The sequence below is a fragment of the Microtus pennsylvanicus genome, chromosome 4 (assembly GCF_037038515.1).
Source record: "Microtus pennsylvanicus isolate mMicPen1 chromosome 4, mMicPen1.hap1, whole genome shotgun sequence".
Taxonomy (NCBI): Eukaryota; Metazoa; Chordata; class Mammalia; order Rodentia; family Cricetidae; genus Microtus; species Microtus pennsylvanicus.
The window spans coordinates 112,603,838-112,621,962 of NC_134582.1; the positions used below are offsets into that span (position 1 = coordinate 112,603,838).

Sequence of the window (18,125 nt, forward strand, 5' to 3'; positions counted from 1 at the left end):
AAAGAGGAAGTTACCATCAGAAAGCATGTGTACTTCCTTATTTTTTCCTTCAGATAGAAAAAGTCTAGCCCTCAGATCAATAAGAATTTTTCATAAGTACTCACCAAATTTGTGGAGTTTTTTCATATCCTGGTGTTGACTGGAAGCTGGCTCCCCCAGTTAGAAATAACTTTAACTATTAATTGCCTCAATTCTCCAGTCAAAAGACATGGGATATCTGAATGCATTAAAAAGCCAAGTTCATCTTTTTGTTGTCTACAAGAAACTGAGCATTAAAGACAGCACCACCTTAAGGTGAAAAATTGGAAACTACTAGTCCAAGTAAATAGATCCAGGAAATAAACAGGTGTTGATATGCTAATATCTGACAAAATAAATCTCAAAATAAACTAATAAGATGAGATAAAGAACATTTCATTCTAATCAAGGAAACAACCAAGGAGAAATTACAATCCTAAACACCCACATAATGAAATCTGGTGTAAACAATTTCATAAAAATTGTGTCTTTGGAACTAAAAGCACAGATGAATGCCAATACAATAATAGTAGGTGATTTCAGTACTCACTTTTTCCAATAGACAGGTCATGTGAACAAAATATAACAGAGAAAACTCATACTTAAATGACATCCTACATCAATTGGACCTAATAGACATTTACAAAATATTCATTTGGCTTAAACATCAAATGAAACACATTCTATTCAGCTGCTAATGGAATTTTCTCTAAAGAAGAGTACCTCCTCAACAAACAAGTCTTAACAAATTCAGAAAAAGTGAAAAAGCATTACATAGCCTATCTCAGTGAGACGCAATAAAACTCAAAACAGCAACAATAAAACAGAAGAATCTAGAGAAAAACAGACCAAACCAAACACAAAAATAAAAATCAAGCAAGAATAAAAATCAGAGGGGAAGTAAATCAAATTAATAAAATTATAAAGAAAATAAATACTACAAAAATGCTAATGAATCTAAAAAATGATCCTTTGGAAGAAAAACACAGACTCTTGGCACAACTAACTAAAAGAAAGAGAAGTGATCAAAATACTGTATTCCATTAAGTTGGGAAATTTAGAAAAGATCAAAGAATTTCTCAAATAAGCCAGGCCACCAAAGTTAAACCAAGAAGAAGTCAACAACCTAAACAGATACTTAACAAATGAGGACATTGGAGTAATAATAAAAAGTCCCCTTCTAAAAATAACACAAGCCCAGATGAATTCACAGAATTTTACCAGACTTTCAAAGAGGTTCTACAGCTAATCCTTAAAATATTTAAGAAAAAGAAAAGAAACAGAAGTAGCACTCCAGTAGTTTTCTTTTTAAAGACAATATCATACTAATAACAAAACCAAAAAGACACAACTACACAAAAGGAAAGAAAATTACAAGCCAATATATCAAAAACAACCATAGATTCAAAGATGCTCAATAGAAATCTTGTAAATCAATATGCATCAAAAAGTTTACTCACCATGACCAAGTTGATTTTATCCTCGAGATAGAGGCATAGTTCCACATACTCAAGTCTGAAGCATGATTAATTAAAACTCCGGGTCAAAAAATGGGGTTCAACCTAAAGATCTGAAAAGCAGAATAGCCAGACACTAGCTCTTACCTTGACCTCAGTCTGAAATGATGATCCTGCCTCCTGGAATCTCAGAATGAGACTGTCTGTTGAGAGTTGTTTCCTCCCATTTTATAATCCTCTCTAGGACTGGGATTAAAGGCTTGAACCACTGTCATTAAAGGCATGTACCACCCAGTTTCTATGGCAACTAGTGTGGATACTGAGACTAAAGGTGTGTGCACTGTGGCTACTAGATTATTGGTGCATATCATTATGGCTAGTGAGAATAAAGGTGCATGTTACCATAATCTGGTCCACAAGGCTGACCAGTGGGACTGTTTTAGTCTCAGATCTTCGACAGTCTTTATTTATTAAAATACAATTGAAATGCCACTACACAAATCAATAAATGTAATAAACTACATAAATGACACTTGTGAAACTCAACAATGATTAGCATGGCACAGTAACCCTAAGGGTGCAATAATAAAACACATACGTTGGTGGTAACTAACAGCTCTCTGATTGAACTTAAAGCTCGCTCAATAAGAGAAAAATCATGACTGGTACTAAGTCAACTACCCAGAGCTAATGAAGTCATGAATTCGAAGAACCTCCAGCTGCCACTGTTCTAAATCAGCATAATCCCTAACTACATTGTAAATATTTACCCTTATACCCACAGATAAGGTATTTCTCACCTCTCATGAAAGAAATTTCTCTTTGCAATAGACAGAGACCATTTCAGAAAATTATAACCAATTAGAATGCAAAGAACAAGAGTCTCCAACAGTATATCCACAACACAATCCCTGTAGCTGAGGCTCAGAGGATAAACCCTTCATTTTGGTTAACACTCTCCATCACCCACTAGTCTACAGCATCTACTGTCTGTTCCCTTCTTAGACTTTTACATCCCCAATAGTTCCTCTCTATACTTTCATAATGTCTAGAATGTATTATTTCCTCTTTTTAAGGAACCTTCATACCTATATCCACTTTCTGAATTTCTGACTTCTATGAGAACTCAAAGTTGAATACACACAAAGTTAGAGGTTCAAGCTAGGACCCATGTATGAAAAAAAATGAAACATTTGTTATTTGTTCCTGGGTAACCACACTCAATCTTTTAAAAAATTTATCTGTATACCTGCAATTTTTCCCATTTCATATATCTGCCTGTAAAATGCATGAGATTTCTTTATAGTTGAATAAAATTCTATCATATATATGTGCATTTCCTTAATCCATTCTTCAGCTGAGATACTGCTAAATTGATTCAATTTCCTAGCTATTGTAAACAGAGCAGCAATAAACTTGAGTTAACAAATATCTCAGTAGTAAGATATGTGATGGGGATAAATAACCACTGTAGACTTGGACTTTATTTTTTCTCCACTGAAGGCAACCACTATGAAAACACTCAGAAACTCATTCCAAGGGAGGTCATAGGCCCTATGGTAGATAACTAGTAAGAACACCAGAGTGAATGGATCCTTTGAAAGGAGGAGGCATATTATACTGTGGTATAAAGTGAGAAGAGGAATAATGGAACACAAAAGATTAAATGTGGTGAGAGCTGGGAAGACAGGGTAGAGGAGGGAGTGTGGGGTGTGTGGGTAGATTAATAACAAACCATTTGAAAGATTCATATTGATACTTACTAATATATATAATCCCAGTAATATAGCTGGGTTACTTATTTACTTATTTTTGAATTGTTAGCCCATAGTGTTTAGTAGATCTCCAAACATTAGAGGCTATTACTACTGCTCTTAGTTACTATCAAGAACTTGATGATAAGACCCTTTTGCTAAAGATACTGCATGCTTGGGAGCCAGGGCAACCTGGAAGCTTCATCCCTGTTGTCTAGCTTTTTTTTTTATTGAGAAAAGGAAGAAAAAAAAGAAAACAAGTTTCCACCTCCTCCCAGCCTCCCATTTTCCTCCCCCTTCTCCCACCCTTCTCCCCCTCCTCCCACCCTTCTCCCCCTCCTCCCACTCCTCTCCCCTTCCCTCTCCAGTCCAAAGAACAGTCAGGGTTCCATGCCCTGTGGTAAGTCCTAGGTCCTCCCCCCTCTGTCCATATCTAGGAAGGTGAACATCCAAACTGGCTAGGCTCCCACAAAGCCAGCACATTGCGTAGGATCAAAACCCCGTGTCATTGTCCTTGGCTTCTCATCAGCCCTCATTGTTCGCCATGTTCAGAGAGTCCAGTTTTAACCCATGCTTTTTCAGTCACAGTCCAGCTGGCCTTGGTGAGCTCCCAGTAGATCAGCTCCACTGTCTCAGTGGGTGGGTGCACCCCTCGTGGTCCCGACTTTTTTGCTCATGTTATCCCTCCTTCTGCTCCTCATTGGGACCTTGGGAGCTCAGTCCAGTGCTCCAGTGTGGGTCTCTGTCTCTATCTCCATCCATCACCAGATGAAGGTTCTATGATGATATGCAAGATATTCGGAAAAACAAAAAACCCAAAATAGCCCAAACAATCCTATACAATAAAGGATTGTCTGGAGGCATTACCATCCCTGACTTCAAACTCTATTACAGAGCTACAGTGATGAAAACAGTGTGGTACTGGCATAAAAACAGAGATGTCGACCAATGGAATCGTATAGAAGACCCGAATTTTAACCCACAAACCTATGAACACCTCATTTTTGATAAAGGAGCCAAAAGTATACAATGGAAGAAAGAAAGCATCTTCAACAAATGGTGCTGGCATAACTGGATGTCAACCTGTAGAAGAATGAAAATAGACCCATATCTATCACCATGCACAAAACTCAAGTCCAAATGGATTAAAGACCTCACTATCAGTCAGAACACATTGAACCTAATAGAAGAGAAAGTGGGAAGTACCCTATAACAGATGGGCACAGGAGATCGCTTCCTATGTGTAACCCCAACAGCACAGACATTAAGGGCAACATTGAATAAATGGAACCTACTAAAACTGAGAAGCTTCTGTAAAGCAAAGGACACTGTCACCAAGACAAAAAGGCAACCTACTGACTGGGAGAAGATCTTCACCAACCCCGCAACAGACAAAGGTCTGATCTCCAAAATATATAGAGAACTCAGGAAACTAGACTTTAAAATGCTAATCAACCCAATTAAAAAATGGGGCACTGAACTGAACAGAGAATTCTCAGCAGAGGAAGTTCAAATGGCCAAAAGACACTTAAGGTCATGCTCAACCTCCTTAGCAATCAGGGATATTGTCTAGCTTTTATTGTGCTAGCAAATTCTATGCAGGACCTCACCATTACACGAAGAGCTAGAAGCAGCTAATGACTGCTGTTAAAAAGGAGAACGAGCCCCTTTTGGGTACAAGCCTAATTATTCATTATCTAATACAGAGCGGTAAGCCTTGGAACCATTTACACAAAACAACAAAAAGTAGAGAAAAGTAATTCTCAGCGTCATCATGTTGTGAACCCTGCAAGCTGCAATGACAGCTGATCTAAAAAGATTTGCCACTTGTGCCGTCATGACAAGAATGCCATGGAAGTAACCAACCACTTTCGAGCTGATCTAAGGCCTGCTCCATGAGATGAAACCTGTATCTGGCACCATTATTAAGACAAAGAACCTGTGGCTAGATAGGTCTTGGATAGGTGGGATCGACATAATAAAAATGGCAATTTTATCAAAAGCATTCTACAGAGTCAGTGCAATCCACATCAAAATCCCAATACAATTCTTCACAGATCTTGAAAGAACATTACTCAACTTAATATGGAGAAACAACAACAAAAAGATAGGAGAGCTAAAACAATCCTGTACAATAAAGGAACTTCTAGAGCCATTATCCCTGACTTCAAGCTCTACTATAGAGCTGTAGTAATAAAAACAGCTTGGCGTTGGCATAAAAACAGACACGTGAATCAACGGAATCAAATTGAAGAAGACCCTGACATTAATCCATGCACATTATAAACACCTGATTTTTGACAAAAAAGCCACAAAAAAGGACAATGGAGAAAGGAAAACATCTTTAACAAGCAATGCTGGATGTCAAATGTAGAAGATTACAAATAAATCCATAGCTATTTGCCTTGCACAAAACTCAAGTCTAAATGGACCAAGAGCCACAACATAAAGCCAGTTACATTGAACCTGATAGAAGAGAGCGTGGGAAGTAGCCTTGAATGCACTGGCACAGAAGACCACTTCCTAAATAGAACATCAGTAGCACAGACCCTGAAGCAGCAATCATTAAATGGGACCCCCTGAAATTGAGAAGCTTCTGTCAATAAGACAAAAAGGACACAGTCAATAAGACAAAAAGCAGCCTACTGAATGGGAAAAGATCCACGCAACCCCAAATCTGACAGAGGGTTGATCTCCAAAATATATAAAGAACTCAAGAAACTAGACTACAAAGTACTAAATAATCCAATTAAAAATGGGGTGGAGATCTAAACAGAGAATTCTCAATGAAGAAACTCAAATGGCTGAAAGACGTTTAAGGAACTGCTCAACATTTTTTTTAATTTTATTTTTCCATTCAATTATTTATACTTCTTTCCCTCCTCCCAATTCCCTCCTGCTCCCCCACACCCCCTCCTCCTTCTTCCACCCTGCTTGAGAGAGGGCAGGGAACCCTGCCCTATAGGAAGTCCAAGGCCCTCCCCACTACATCCAGGCCTAGTGATGGGGGAGTGTCATATATCAATTTGTTGATTCCTTTGGCTAAGCAATAAAGAAACTGCTAGGCCCATTTGATAGGCCCACCCTTAGGTGGGTGGAGTAAACAGAACAGAACGCCCAGAGGAAGAGGAAGTGAGGTCAGACTCCACAGCTCTCCTCTCGGGAGCAGAAGAGAGGCCATGCTCCGCTCTCCCAGGCAGGCGCACGCAATGAAGCAAGCCGCCAGGTCAGACATGCTGAATCTTTCCCGGTAAGACCGGTGCTCACAGATTGTTAGAGATGGGTTGATTGGAATATCAGAATTAGCCAGTAAGGGCTAGAGCTAAGGGCCTAAGCAGTGTTTAAAAGAATACAGTATCTGTGTAATTATTTCGGGGCATAGGCTAGCCGAGCCAGGCGGCTGGGGTTTTGGGGACCCAGCCCCGTCGCTTCATATTACTACAGCCTAGGGAGCTGGGCATCCATATAGACTAGGGTCGCAAAAAGCCAGAACATGCCATCAAAAAAGTCCCAGTGCCTTTATCAATGGCTTCTCAGTCAGCCCCCAATGTCAGCCACAATCAGAGAGTCCAGTATGATCACATGCTCATTCAGACCCGGTCCAGCTGGATTTGGTGAGCTCCCATTCTCAACATTCTTTTTTTTTTCTGAGAACATATTTTAATATATCACTAGATGCAGCAATGTATACCAAAAGAACTATGATGACTTTAATAAGAAAAACACAGTGAATGTAAACATTATCTCTACCACTTCTAAGGTGTCTGCAACAATTAGACTAACTAGAAATAAACACACACTCCCAATGCCCCCCACACATTACAGGTTATATGAGCAGGTAGTTATAAAACACACTGAAAGAATGAACATACCACATTCAACATTCTTAATAATCAGGAAAATGCAAATCAAAACAACTCTGAGATACCATCTTTTAACTGTCAGAATGACTAAGATCAAAAATACTGAAGACAGCTTATGCTAGAGAGGATGTTGAGTCAGGGGAACACTCCTCTACTGCTGATGGGATTGCCATCTTGTACAGTCATTCTGGAAATCAGTTACAATAAGTACCAGGAAGGAAATAAAGGCCATGTCATAGGCCTTCTAAGCTCAGGCTATAGCCCAGAAGGAAAGCTATGGAAAGTTCGCCTTTCAAGTGTGACTTTCAAGGAAGTAAGAATTTTATGAGTGAAGCAAAGGAAGGGAACTGTTCCGGCAGCTACAAACCACTGATAGAGATTTTAAAGCAGAAAGGAGTTCTCAAGAAGAATGAAGGTTGATGTTGTTAGGGAAAGCACGGGGCCCATGCCAATTCATCAGAGTGCCAAGGCTTTCTAGTGAGACCCCAGAAAGGCTTAGCCTTGAAGGGAGTAGGAGTGTTGGTTTGTGAGGGGTCAAGACACTTTGGGATCCCATTTTCAGAGAAGCATGCCGTAGCACTTCTCGAGAGTAAGCACAAGCGTTGTGGGAACTAATAAGATTACTGAGTGCTTCCTAGATGCCTTCCCTTGAGTCTACAAACAGAAAAGCCTCTGGTGAAAAAAGAGAGGAAGGAGGAAATGAGTGATGAACAGGAGAGAGAAAGGAGAGATGAGGAGAGGTGTGAGGTAAGGGATACCCATGACCACCCCTTCTCCCTCATGTTATTTGAGTTTAGCTAAGGTAGGGAGAGAATAAATGGATTGGAGAGGTTTTCGTCTAGGTTTTGGGATGGTATAAATCAATTGCTGAAGTATATGATGAAAAATTATGAGACCCACAGCAATTCAGAGTGAATCCAAGACAATCACGGAAATGTACACCAGCGGAACTAAGACCCTGTCCCACATCCCACCAATTATCCTTGAGAAGAAAGAGTGCTAGCTCTCCAGGAGGCTTTAGTTCCATAGCTTGGCTCTCATTGATCCAGTGAGCAGGTATTTCTCTCTTCATAATTTTCATACATACAGCCAAGTTACTGCCCCAGTATATGAGTTTACTTTATTTCTACTGACTAATCTAAAACCAAAGACAGGACTAAATTCCTTCCAAACTTTTCTTGACATCACCACCTGTATTTGCATAGGCTACATTCCCCAACCCTGGAAAAGCAAGGCATTTTCCTGAATTACGGAAGCTATAGCTCATGAGCAACACACTCTTGACTAGAGCAGAGAAAAAGTCTGTCCCAAGCAGATATTTATCAGTGGATTGTTGGCCACGTTGATGGGTGAGTTTGCCATGTGTTTATTTAATGATGTTTAACAACCAAATATGTAATAGGAAGAAATGGTCTGGGATGAAAAACCATTTCTATAGAACTAACATCTGGGCAGATGTTTGAAAGTGGGCCATGGTCTGAAACACTAAGCAAAACACTGACGTTCATGAATACAGGCAAAAGAAAAAGTTGCTAATATATCCAGGCTGGCCAAGAAATGTGGCAGTCCTTCCTGTCACTGGCCAGAGAAAAAACAAATATGCCACTCATCTGAAGGAGGGCCAGAATGACTCAGATGTTTTACAGGACACTTATTTCTTCTTGCTCTAACTCCTACTCTTCTGTACCCAGAAGTGCCACATACGCATATGGAAGTCATTGTAAATTTTGGTTTTGTTGGCAACTTTATAAGGTGAGGCCAAGTAACCCAGTCAATGTCAAGGCTGAATTGGGGGGGTGTTCTCACACGTGCAGAGCTCCCCAAGTGCGTAAGCAGATTTTGCTCAGAGACAAGAGCTGGACACAGATAAATAATATGCCTGCCTAACTACCCCAAGGATCCACATAAGGGAGAGGGGATGGGCATATTTTCAGCAGCTGCAGGACAGAGGATTTTCTTGGGCTAGTTGTCAACCAACTGCTTCACTGTCCTGCACCAGGGAAAATGTCTGAATTTGCCAGGTATTATTATAACCAGAAAAGTATAAAGTATGGGCTGAGCTTGGTGTTGTAGGAGCTGCGGGCCTGCTTTTCATCCCGCCTGGCTCCTGCACGGCTGGCTTTACACCAGAAATAACAACACACAAACTGTATTCATTTAAACATTGCCTGGCCCATTTCTATTAATGTGTGTAGCACCGAGGTGCACTTACCAGGAAGATTCTAGCCTACGTCCATCTTGGGTCAGAGGTTCATCATGTCTGCCCCAGAGAGAAGAGCTATCAAGTCTGAGATCACTTCCTCTTCCTCCCAGCATTCTGTTCTGTTTACTCCACCCACCTATGTTCTAACCTATAAGGGTCAAGCAGTTTCTTTATTTTTTAACCAATGACCTTCCTCCATCATTTCCCCTTTTTCTGTTTAAACAAAGAAAAAGGAAGGCTTTAACTTAACATAGCAAAATTACATATAACAAAACAGTTATCAAGTAAAAATTACAATATTTACATCTATTTTATCTTTATCATAACTAAGGATAACTATAACTAACTATTCTTCAACTCCATCAAAGACTCCAGAAAGATACAATATTACCTAAACAAACAAGAAATAAGCAACTTCCAAACTCTAGAAATAACAGAGACATCTCGCTGTCTGGACAGTCACCCAAAGTTCCGCTGTACTGTTGGGGCATCCATCTTCAGCCTACGGGCCCATAGTATCCAGAGACATTTCCATGAAGCAGGAAATTTCAAAGTCAGTTCAGTCACTATCTGTTGTGTCCTGCAGAATGTCTTGCAGACTCCTTCATGAATCAGGAACCCCAAAAGATTATCTCACTTTAGGCAAGTTCAGTAGTCCTCTCTCTGTGGGTTCTCTGTGTCCAGTTTATGCAATAGTCCAGGCAAGAGCAGTTTCTTGCCAAAATGGCTATCAAACTCCATAAGGATCCTCTCCAATGCCCATCTTCTTCTTGAAGTAGATTGGTGCTGCCAGGAGCAGAGTGTCTCATTGTCATGAAAAATCCTAAGTTATTAAAACATTTAAAATGCCATATTCTATAATCTTTGAAAGATATAAAGAATGCCTACTTAACTGAAATATATCTCTATATATCTAGAAAATCTTAACTAACATGACTACAAACTTGACTATTATTATAATTATCTATTAACAACCCATATACATTGCATTTTTAAATGAACTACATAATCACAACACATTAATCAAGATCACAAATACATATACATATAACAAAATTGACCTTAAAATCCATATCAATGCACATTATTCATATCTATATCATATCCCCCTTTAAATGTAAAAGAACATTTATAAACCATATTTGGGAACATGGGCTCAGTTTTTTCTCTCCAAACTGCTTCCTGCTGGATGGGGGTGCTGTTAATCAGGTCTTTCATGGTATAACCTGTGTGCTAGGTTCCTCTCAGGCGGCAGTTGAGCAAGCTAATTTTTTGAAGGTGTCCACAGCAACCATTCAGGAGGGCGTGGTCTATCATACAATATTGGGATAGAAGCAATCCACAGAGTCTCATCCTCTGTGAAAACAAAAGAAGAAACTCTTTTCCGAAGTATCATATCCTTAGATCCAAATTCTGAAATCAAGTTATTTTCAAATTCTCTTGGAGTAGTTCAGCAGCATTTATAAACAAATATCTTTTAGCAGCTGTTGCACCTTCCTCAGCATTCAAACAATTCAAAGAGAGCATAATAGCATACAGTATTAAGATTCTCTGTGTATTTTCCATCTTTGTGCGGCTTTATTTTAACCTCTATTCCTTTTACTTTTACTTTTTATTTTTTGAGACAGGTTCTTTGTCCTGGAATAACTCTGAAGACCAAGCTGTCCTTGAACTCTCAGACATCTGTACGTTTCTGCCTCCCAGGCATTGGGATTAAAGGTGTATCCTGCCACACCTTGAAGTCACAGAGGTCAATCTACCTCTGCCTCCCAAGTGTTGAGATTAAAGCTATGTACTACCACACCCAACTACTCTCTTTCTTCCTTTTTTTGTTTGTTACTTTAAGAACTTTAACTGTTAGCCTGCATATCTTTTTAACACACAGTAAATCATTTAAAGGTTTTCTTTGTTTTTGAATCTCTCTTTATTGTATCTCTCTCTCTTTTTCTGAACACATGAGCCTTTAAATTATGGAGCAATATGGGTAGGATGAAAGCCGTGGCTTTGGCAGCTAGATCCAGCTTCATGGCGGAGGTACCGGTTGTAGGTACATGGCGGAGGTACATGTTTACTGCCACAACTCTATGGCGTTTTAAGGTCCCTGCCAGCAAGGAAACCACAGCATTCTGCTCACAGACCACATTCAGTCAGACTACCTGCTTGAGTCTGAGTCAGAGTTTGCCCTGGCAGGATGGCCCAGAAAACCGGCATTAAAACAACTCAGCTGTTTTCCTGCTACTGCTGAAAACAAACAAGCATTCAGTCGGCTTTTATCAACATTATTTAAGTATTTTGTAGCAGGACCTCTTAAGAGCTGCAGGGTTTTACAGCTAAAGCTGAGTCAGGAAGCCTCTCTTAGATGAGAGCGCTTACTTGCCTCTAGCAAGCAGAGCAGACCTGAGAAATTGCTGCTACCAAGAAGCCATGCTTTACTCTATTCTTTCCCAAGCTTTCTCAGGCTTTCTGTGGATTCAGTTGTCCACATGTTGGGCAGCCATTCTGTTGTAGGAGCTGTGGGCCTGCTTTTCGTCCTGCCCGGCTCCTCTTTATTTTGTTTTTTGGTTTTTTTTTTTTTTGACAAGGTTCTCCACTTTCCCCTTTCATGTGTTTATTTTGCCATCTGTAAGTAACAGCATCATTCCCAATCTAAGCATTGTGGCCATCACTTACAACATTATCTTTCTTTCATATTTTTTTATTTTAAAACCCATTATAATATTAACTATTATTTTATTACATCAAAGTTCTAGAAAACTTTCTAGGATAATGTAATTCCTACTCTAAGGGAAAACAAATGAAGGCACATGCACAAACACATGCCCATGTGCGCACACACACACACACATCTCATCAGAATGTAGTGTTAAATGCGTATGTTCAGGTAGGCAAGGAAACCTGCCCTTGAATCTCCCCACACTTAAATTCATTTTAGACTTTAGTTTTCTTTAATTTTGCCAACATCTCTTTTTTCTGTACCAAAACATGCATGAAAACAGTCGATATTTTCTACTCTTAAGCTTGAATAGCCATTACAACACTTCTAAGTTAAACTTTGGATTTGAGAGAAATTAATAGTATCTAGGACAGTTACACCCTTTTGGCAGATATCCATGGGATCAGCAAGCCAGCAAATGCCCTGTCCCACTGTGAACCTGTATGTTCTTTCAAGGGTTGAATGCTTGAGAGTTCAAGCAAACTTCCAAGTGGCCAAAAATCTTTGCATAGAATAGGGGGAAGAAAAACCATTCTGGCTTGTTTTTGTCTTAGGCTTCAGCCCAAGTCTAAGAATATTCTAATGACTTCTGGGAAAGTCACCTTCTGGTATGCAACAGAAAAACAAGTTAACCTACCCCAGCATTTAGACTGGTATATGTCTTTTGGGGTAAATACAAATGACCTACCTGTGGCAGAAAGTAGGAGTATCTGCAAATGATTCATGGTGATGTGTCCTTTGTGGCTGTTAACATGTAGCTTCCGGTCTACCTATAATTGCTGGGTGGACAGCCAGCCTAGTCAGAGACATCATTGCTCTGCTTCTGGGCTGGACCACGGAATCTGTCTCTTCCCTGACCTTTGAACTCTTCTGTGGTAAAAGGTCTGCTTTCATTTCTTTTGCATTCGGAGTGCTTAACCAACTTCATTTCTGCAGCTGGTGCTCGCAAATATCTATTGACTTGGCTTTAAATACAAGGCAGTGGGGTAAGATACTAGTCTCTCCAGTTGTCTCTAAGGTCATAGCTATACATGTGCCTTTAGTCAACTTTCAGAGTGACACTGGAAATAGCCACACCAATGCTAGTATCTCTAGACTAAGTTGCCTGATCCAGAGTCATAGAACCTAAGCATTAAGAGACTCTTAAATGCCCTTAAAAAGACTCTCCAGATCCTCTGTATGCATGCCAACTTTTCCAAAATGACAGATGCCATTTCTCTCTAGAAGAAATCCAGTTTTGTATAATAAAATGTATACTCAGGTTCTGAATCAATTTTAACTAGTAGATGACAATTATTTCACTCCCTTCCTTTTCTTATTAGGGAAACATAGGCAAGTAATATAAATATAAAGTGTCTCATGGTGAGCTCTAGTTGCATCCTTTATAAAAAGAAGAATTTAGATTTTTTAAATTAAATCAAGAAAGCTAAATGCATATAGTCTAGCAGTCTGTGCATATAATACATATGTGCCCATAAGATGAGTTGGTAGGCAGCATTATTTACTATATCACATTTTCCATTTTTTATAGGGAAAGAATATAACAAAGGACTAATAGAAGTGGTAATGTAATCTAGAAAAATATAAAATATAAGGAGATACTGACAAAGAAAAAAGGCTAAACCAGAAAATGTCAAGAAGAAATATGGAAACAAAGACATTTCCTTGGATACACAAACAAATATATTTATTCTTCAGTATCCATGGGATAGGTTTCAGAATTCTCCACAGGTACCTAAGTATACAGGTGTTCAAATGCCTTTAAAAGGTATATGTGCCTTATATGCCCTTCCATGTTCTTTAAACCTTGTCTAGATTACTTACATCTCATAGAATGTAAATGTTACATAAATATTTGTCAGATTGCATTATGGAAGAATGGCAAGAAAAAAATATCAAGATGAATAGCATTTTTCCTAGATATTCTCAATCTGCACGTGGTAAGCATAGACCACAGATGGAGGAACTTTCAAGGCGAAGAACCCAAGATTGCTCTCAATGGCAGTGTTGTTGTAGATTTATTAAAAATGCTGCAGGATCCCTGGTGGCAGTAGGCAGCAGAAATGCTGTAGGTCCCCAAGCCGTGGTAGCAGGCCATGTAGCAGCAGGTAGTGGGCCCTGGGAGCAGCCAGTCCCAGGCAGAGACGGCTGCTGGTACACGTGGCGGGCGGGCAAGAGACAGAGACATGGATAGACACAACATACAGAGTAAGGTTAAATATTTATTTATGGGGTTATGGAGGGGAAGGAAAAGGGGAGAAGGGGGGAGAGAGGGGGGAGAGAAAAGGGGAGAGAAGGGAGGGAGAAAGTTGGCAGCCTCTTTAAAAGAGGGGACGGGAAGAGAGAGGGTGGGGTTCTGAGGCTGCAAGCAGGAAAGGAATGGGCATGGCTCATCCTTTAAAGAGACAGAATATTACAAGCATGAATTTCAGAAATTCTTCCCGGCAAAAGCTGTCCTCAGGCCACCATGCTTCCTCTGAGAGCCCTAACACCCCGAGTAAAGCCAGTATGTGAAATTCATTTGTCTTGTTTCGATTCCTCTAATTTTATCCTCCATTTTCTACCAGCCAACTACACATCTCGTCATGTAGTGTATCTAAATGTGGCATTTTTTGGTCAATTTTTAAAAACATTTTTTAGATTTTGTGTGTGTGCTGACTAGTTTTATGTCAATTCAACACGATCTAGAGTCATCAGAGAAGAGGGACCCTTGATTGAGAGAATGCATCCCTAAAGTTAGGCTGCAAGGCAAGCCTGTAGGGCATTTTCTTAATTAGTAATTTATGGGGGCTCATCCCATTATGCATGGCGCTATCCCTGGGCTGATGGTTCTGTATTCTATGAGAAAGCAGACTGAGTAAGCCTTGAGGAGGAAACCAGCAAGCAGCACTCCTTCATGGCCTCTACATCAGCTCCTGGCTCCAGGAGCTTGACTTCCTGTATGAATTTCTTTGTTGATTTATTCAGCAGAAACTGAATAAATGTTTTCTTCCACAAGTCTCTTTGGTCATAGTGTCTCATCACAGCAATGGTTAACTTAACTAAGACTGTGGGGTGTGTGTGTGTGTGTGTGTGAACATGCATGTGCTTTATTGCGTATGTGGAGGTCTTAAGATGACATCAATTCTTTCCTACAACAGCAGGTACCAGAGATCAAATTCAGGTCCTCAGGTATGTATAGCAAGAACTTTTATTCACTAAGCCGTCTTATAGACCCCAGATCAAATTTTAAAATAGCAGTTTAGATGTATGACATACAGAAGTGACTTGTTTATTAACTTGTTGGCTGTGAAAATCTTAAAAGCCAAAGTAGGCTTAAAGTCAGGATAAATTAATGCTTGTTCTGGACAGCTCAGATTTTATGAATTTACGTAGTCATAAAAGAGAACAATTGTGATCTAGCTTTGTTGTGATAAACACATACTTTTTAACCTGTGAGAAATGAATTCATACTACAAAAAAAAGAACACGTTAATTAAAATAGAAAAAGCACAGAATTACACGGTTATTAAAACCTTACCCCTCTCAGGATAATTCAAAATTAAAATTTCATAAAATTCATTATTTTAAATGTTAATTCAAAATAATATTCCAGTTGGTAAATCTGGATATATTTTTTGCTATAGCCCTCATATAGCAATGTTTGTTCTACATTTTATTTCAGCTTTGATATCATGCTTAGTATTTTACAAAATTTGCTTAATAAATTTTACATATTTGAACTGAGCATTTAAGGATGCTTTCAGACTCCACACCATTCTTAATTAAAAATGCAAAAGTGACCCAAAGTGATGCACTGGCTGTCTTCCTTACAACGCTGGAATCTTCTGATATTTGCTAGCATGATATCTAAAGGTCACACATGAAGATATAAGCCCCAGAGAACAGCAGAAAGAGTCAAAACTGAAACATAAGTTCTTGGAGAAATAGAAAGATGTGCTTTGGAGAACTGTTCTTGTGGGTGAAAATGTGAGAAGCAGCAAATGCAAGCAAGCCCCACTGAGTCCCAGAGCCCATATCTGGGTTCCTGTGTCATGGCCATCAACTACAGCTTCTTAATGCAATGCGTTTACAACACAATGTATTTGCATATGTATGTCTGTCTATGTATGTATGTAGTTTTGTGTGCTTACTTAGACATGTATATACTACAACCACCGTGTATACTCTACTCAACTAAAATAGAAAATCTTTTCTATTCACTGATGTTGAGAGGCCACCAAGAGAGTGGTGGGAACACAGGCTTGAGTATCTTCTTACTGGACTGGATTTCACTGAGAAGCACCAGCTCCCTGACAGCCTTGAAAAGACCCCAGGAGGCAACTCAGGAATAAAAATAGTCTTTTGCATGGAAAGTTTCAGAAACATCTGGAGTGAAAAGAAAACCGGGAACCAGGAAAAGTTTCAGGGCAGTTAGTGGAATTCCCACGAGAAGGAGAGTTTTCTGAATGTAGAGTGTATCCCAGAGTGAAAAAGAAATACATGATATTGAGAGGAATTGCTCAGTGTCAGTCAGAGAATCAGAGAATAAGGTGGGAAACATTTCCACCTGCGTCTAAATTGTCGCTGGATTTTCAGGGACTTACCCATGCTGCCCAGGCATACAGGGAAAATTTCAGCCCCATCCTTAGAAAGTTCCAGTTAGAAGGACTTAGCCTCCTTAAGGCCATCTGAAAAGATGCTGTGGACTTCTTACCTAATGTCTCTCAATCTCTGGACTACAGCAGCCCCATTCCTCTGAGGAGTGACTATAGGCTTCTCCACTTCTGTGTTTATGGAGGTCTCACAAGAACACGAATGTAAGTCTTATGGTGCATGAACTTTCTGTGACAATTCTATTCCTATCTCTGCCATTCTCCCAGGAACCCCAGTCTTTAATTGCATGGTCAGTCTCTTATGAATCTGAACTCTCAATAATGGCAACCAGAAACTGGATTCCAGATTCATCTGAAAGACATCAGCTTAATGCAGTTCTGGAACTCATGATTCCTTTTGTTCTCTGACCAATAAAATGAGACGCAAATGTGATAGTGTTCTGTTTACAGTAGAACATTCTCTGTGACTGTTTTAATATTCATATTATACAGAGAGTATTGTTTCATCAGCTTGTGTTGTTATTTAAACTATGTAGTGAAGCATTTATCTAATTATTCTTTATCAATGAAAACTCGGGAGTCAGATATCTTGGTAAGGACCTGAATAATCAGAGAAGTGGAAGAGAAGTGACCCATGACCTCCTCTATTTATTGTTCCTCAATCCCAAAAGCCTGAGACCCTCTCCTAGCCCTCCCTATTACTTCAGGTGTCTCTCTATCCTCAGTCTTCCAAAATCTCTATGGTTAATTTTGGTCAGCTATTAGCTTATTCCACCCTCTGCCTCTGATTCAAAGCAAATTTTATTGGCAGTATTGCGTACTTGAGAATGAGATCAAAATATTCCACAACAATTTTAATTCAGTGAGCATGTTTTAAAGTTTCATGAACAGCTCCTGTTATTTATTCATCATATTCATAAAGTAATTATTTCTGTTACTAAAATGGCAAGACAGTATAGAATGTATTTAATATGAAGGTAATAAAACCAAAGATTGATTGACATGGTGCTCACCGAAAAAGTCTGATGACCTGAGTTTGATCCCTGAAATCCACTAAGGAGAAAACCAACGCCCAAACCTTGTTCTCTGACCTCCACCCATGCATTCTGGAACCTAAGCATCTGCACTTACATACATGCACCACACACAGAAAAAAAAAGAAAGAAAGAAGAAAGGAAGGAAGACATTCAAAGAAAAGCATCGTTTCTGCCAGAAACAACAACAAAAAATCCATGAATGCAAGAGCAGTGTTTTCTTCTGACATTCTAATTAGCAGCATTCACCGAAATTATTTGACATGCATTTAGTACTCAATATTTGTCAGGTAAGCAAAAGAGCAAGACAGATGGACAGGTGAACAGACAAATGCAGGAAAAGAACCTGCTGCGCCCTCGCTGGTTCCTCTCATGGTAGATTTGAGTACTGAAATCTGCCTCTCACTCCCACGATGGCCTCATGTAGAGAACGATTTCAGCTGTTGTCTGCAATGCATTTTGAGGCTGTAACCAGAGAATCAATGGAA

At 39.5% G+C, this 18,125-nt stretch overlaps 1 long non-coding RNA gene across 1 annotated transcript in view; it reads left to right on the forward strand.

The window, feature by feature from the left end:
- Window positions 1-11,103, forward strand: part of LOC142848904 (uncharacterized) — a 36,169-nt gene extending 25,066 nt beyond the window's left edge. The window contains exon 2 of the long non-coding RNA XR_012910485.1: window positions 10,924-11,103. This is a non-coding gene — a long non-coding RNA (uncharacterized LOC142848904). The remainder of the gene's footprint in view (window positions 1-10,923) is intronic.
- The last annotated feature ends 7,022 nt before the right edge of the window (window positions 11,104-18,125 follow it).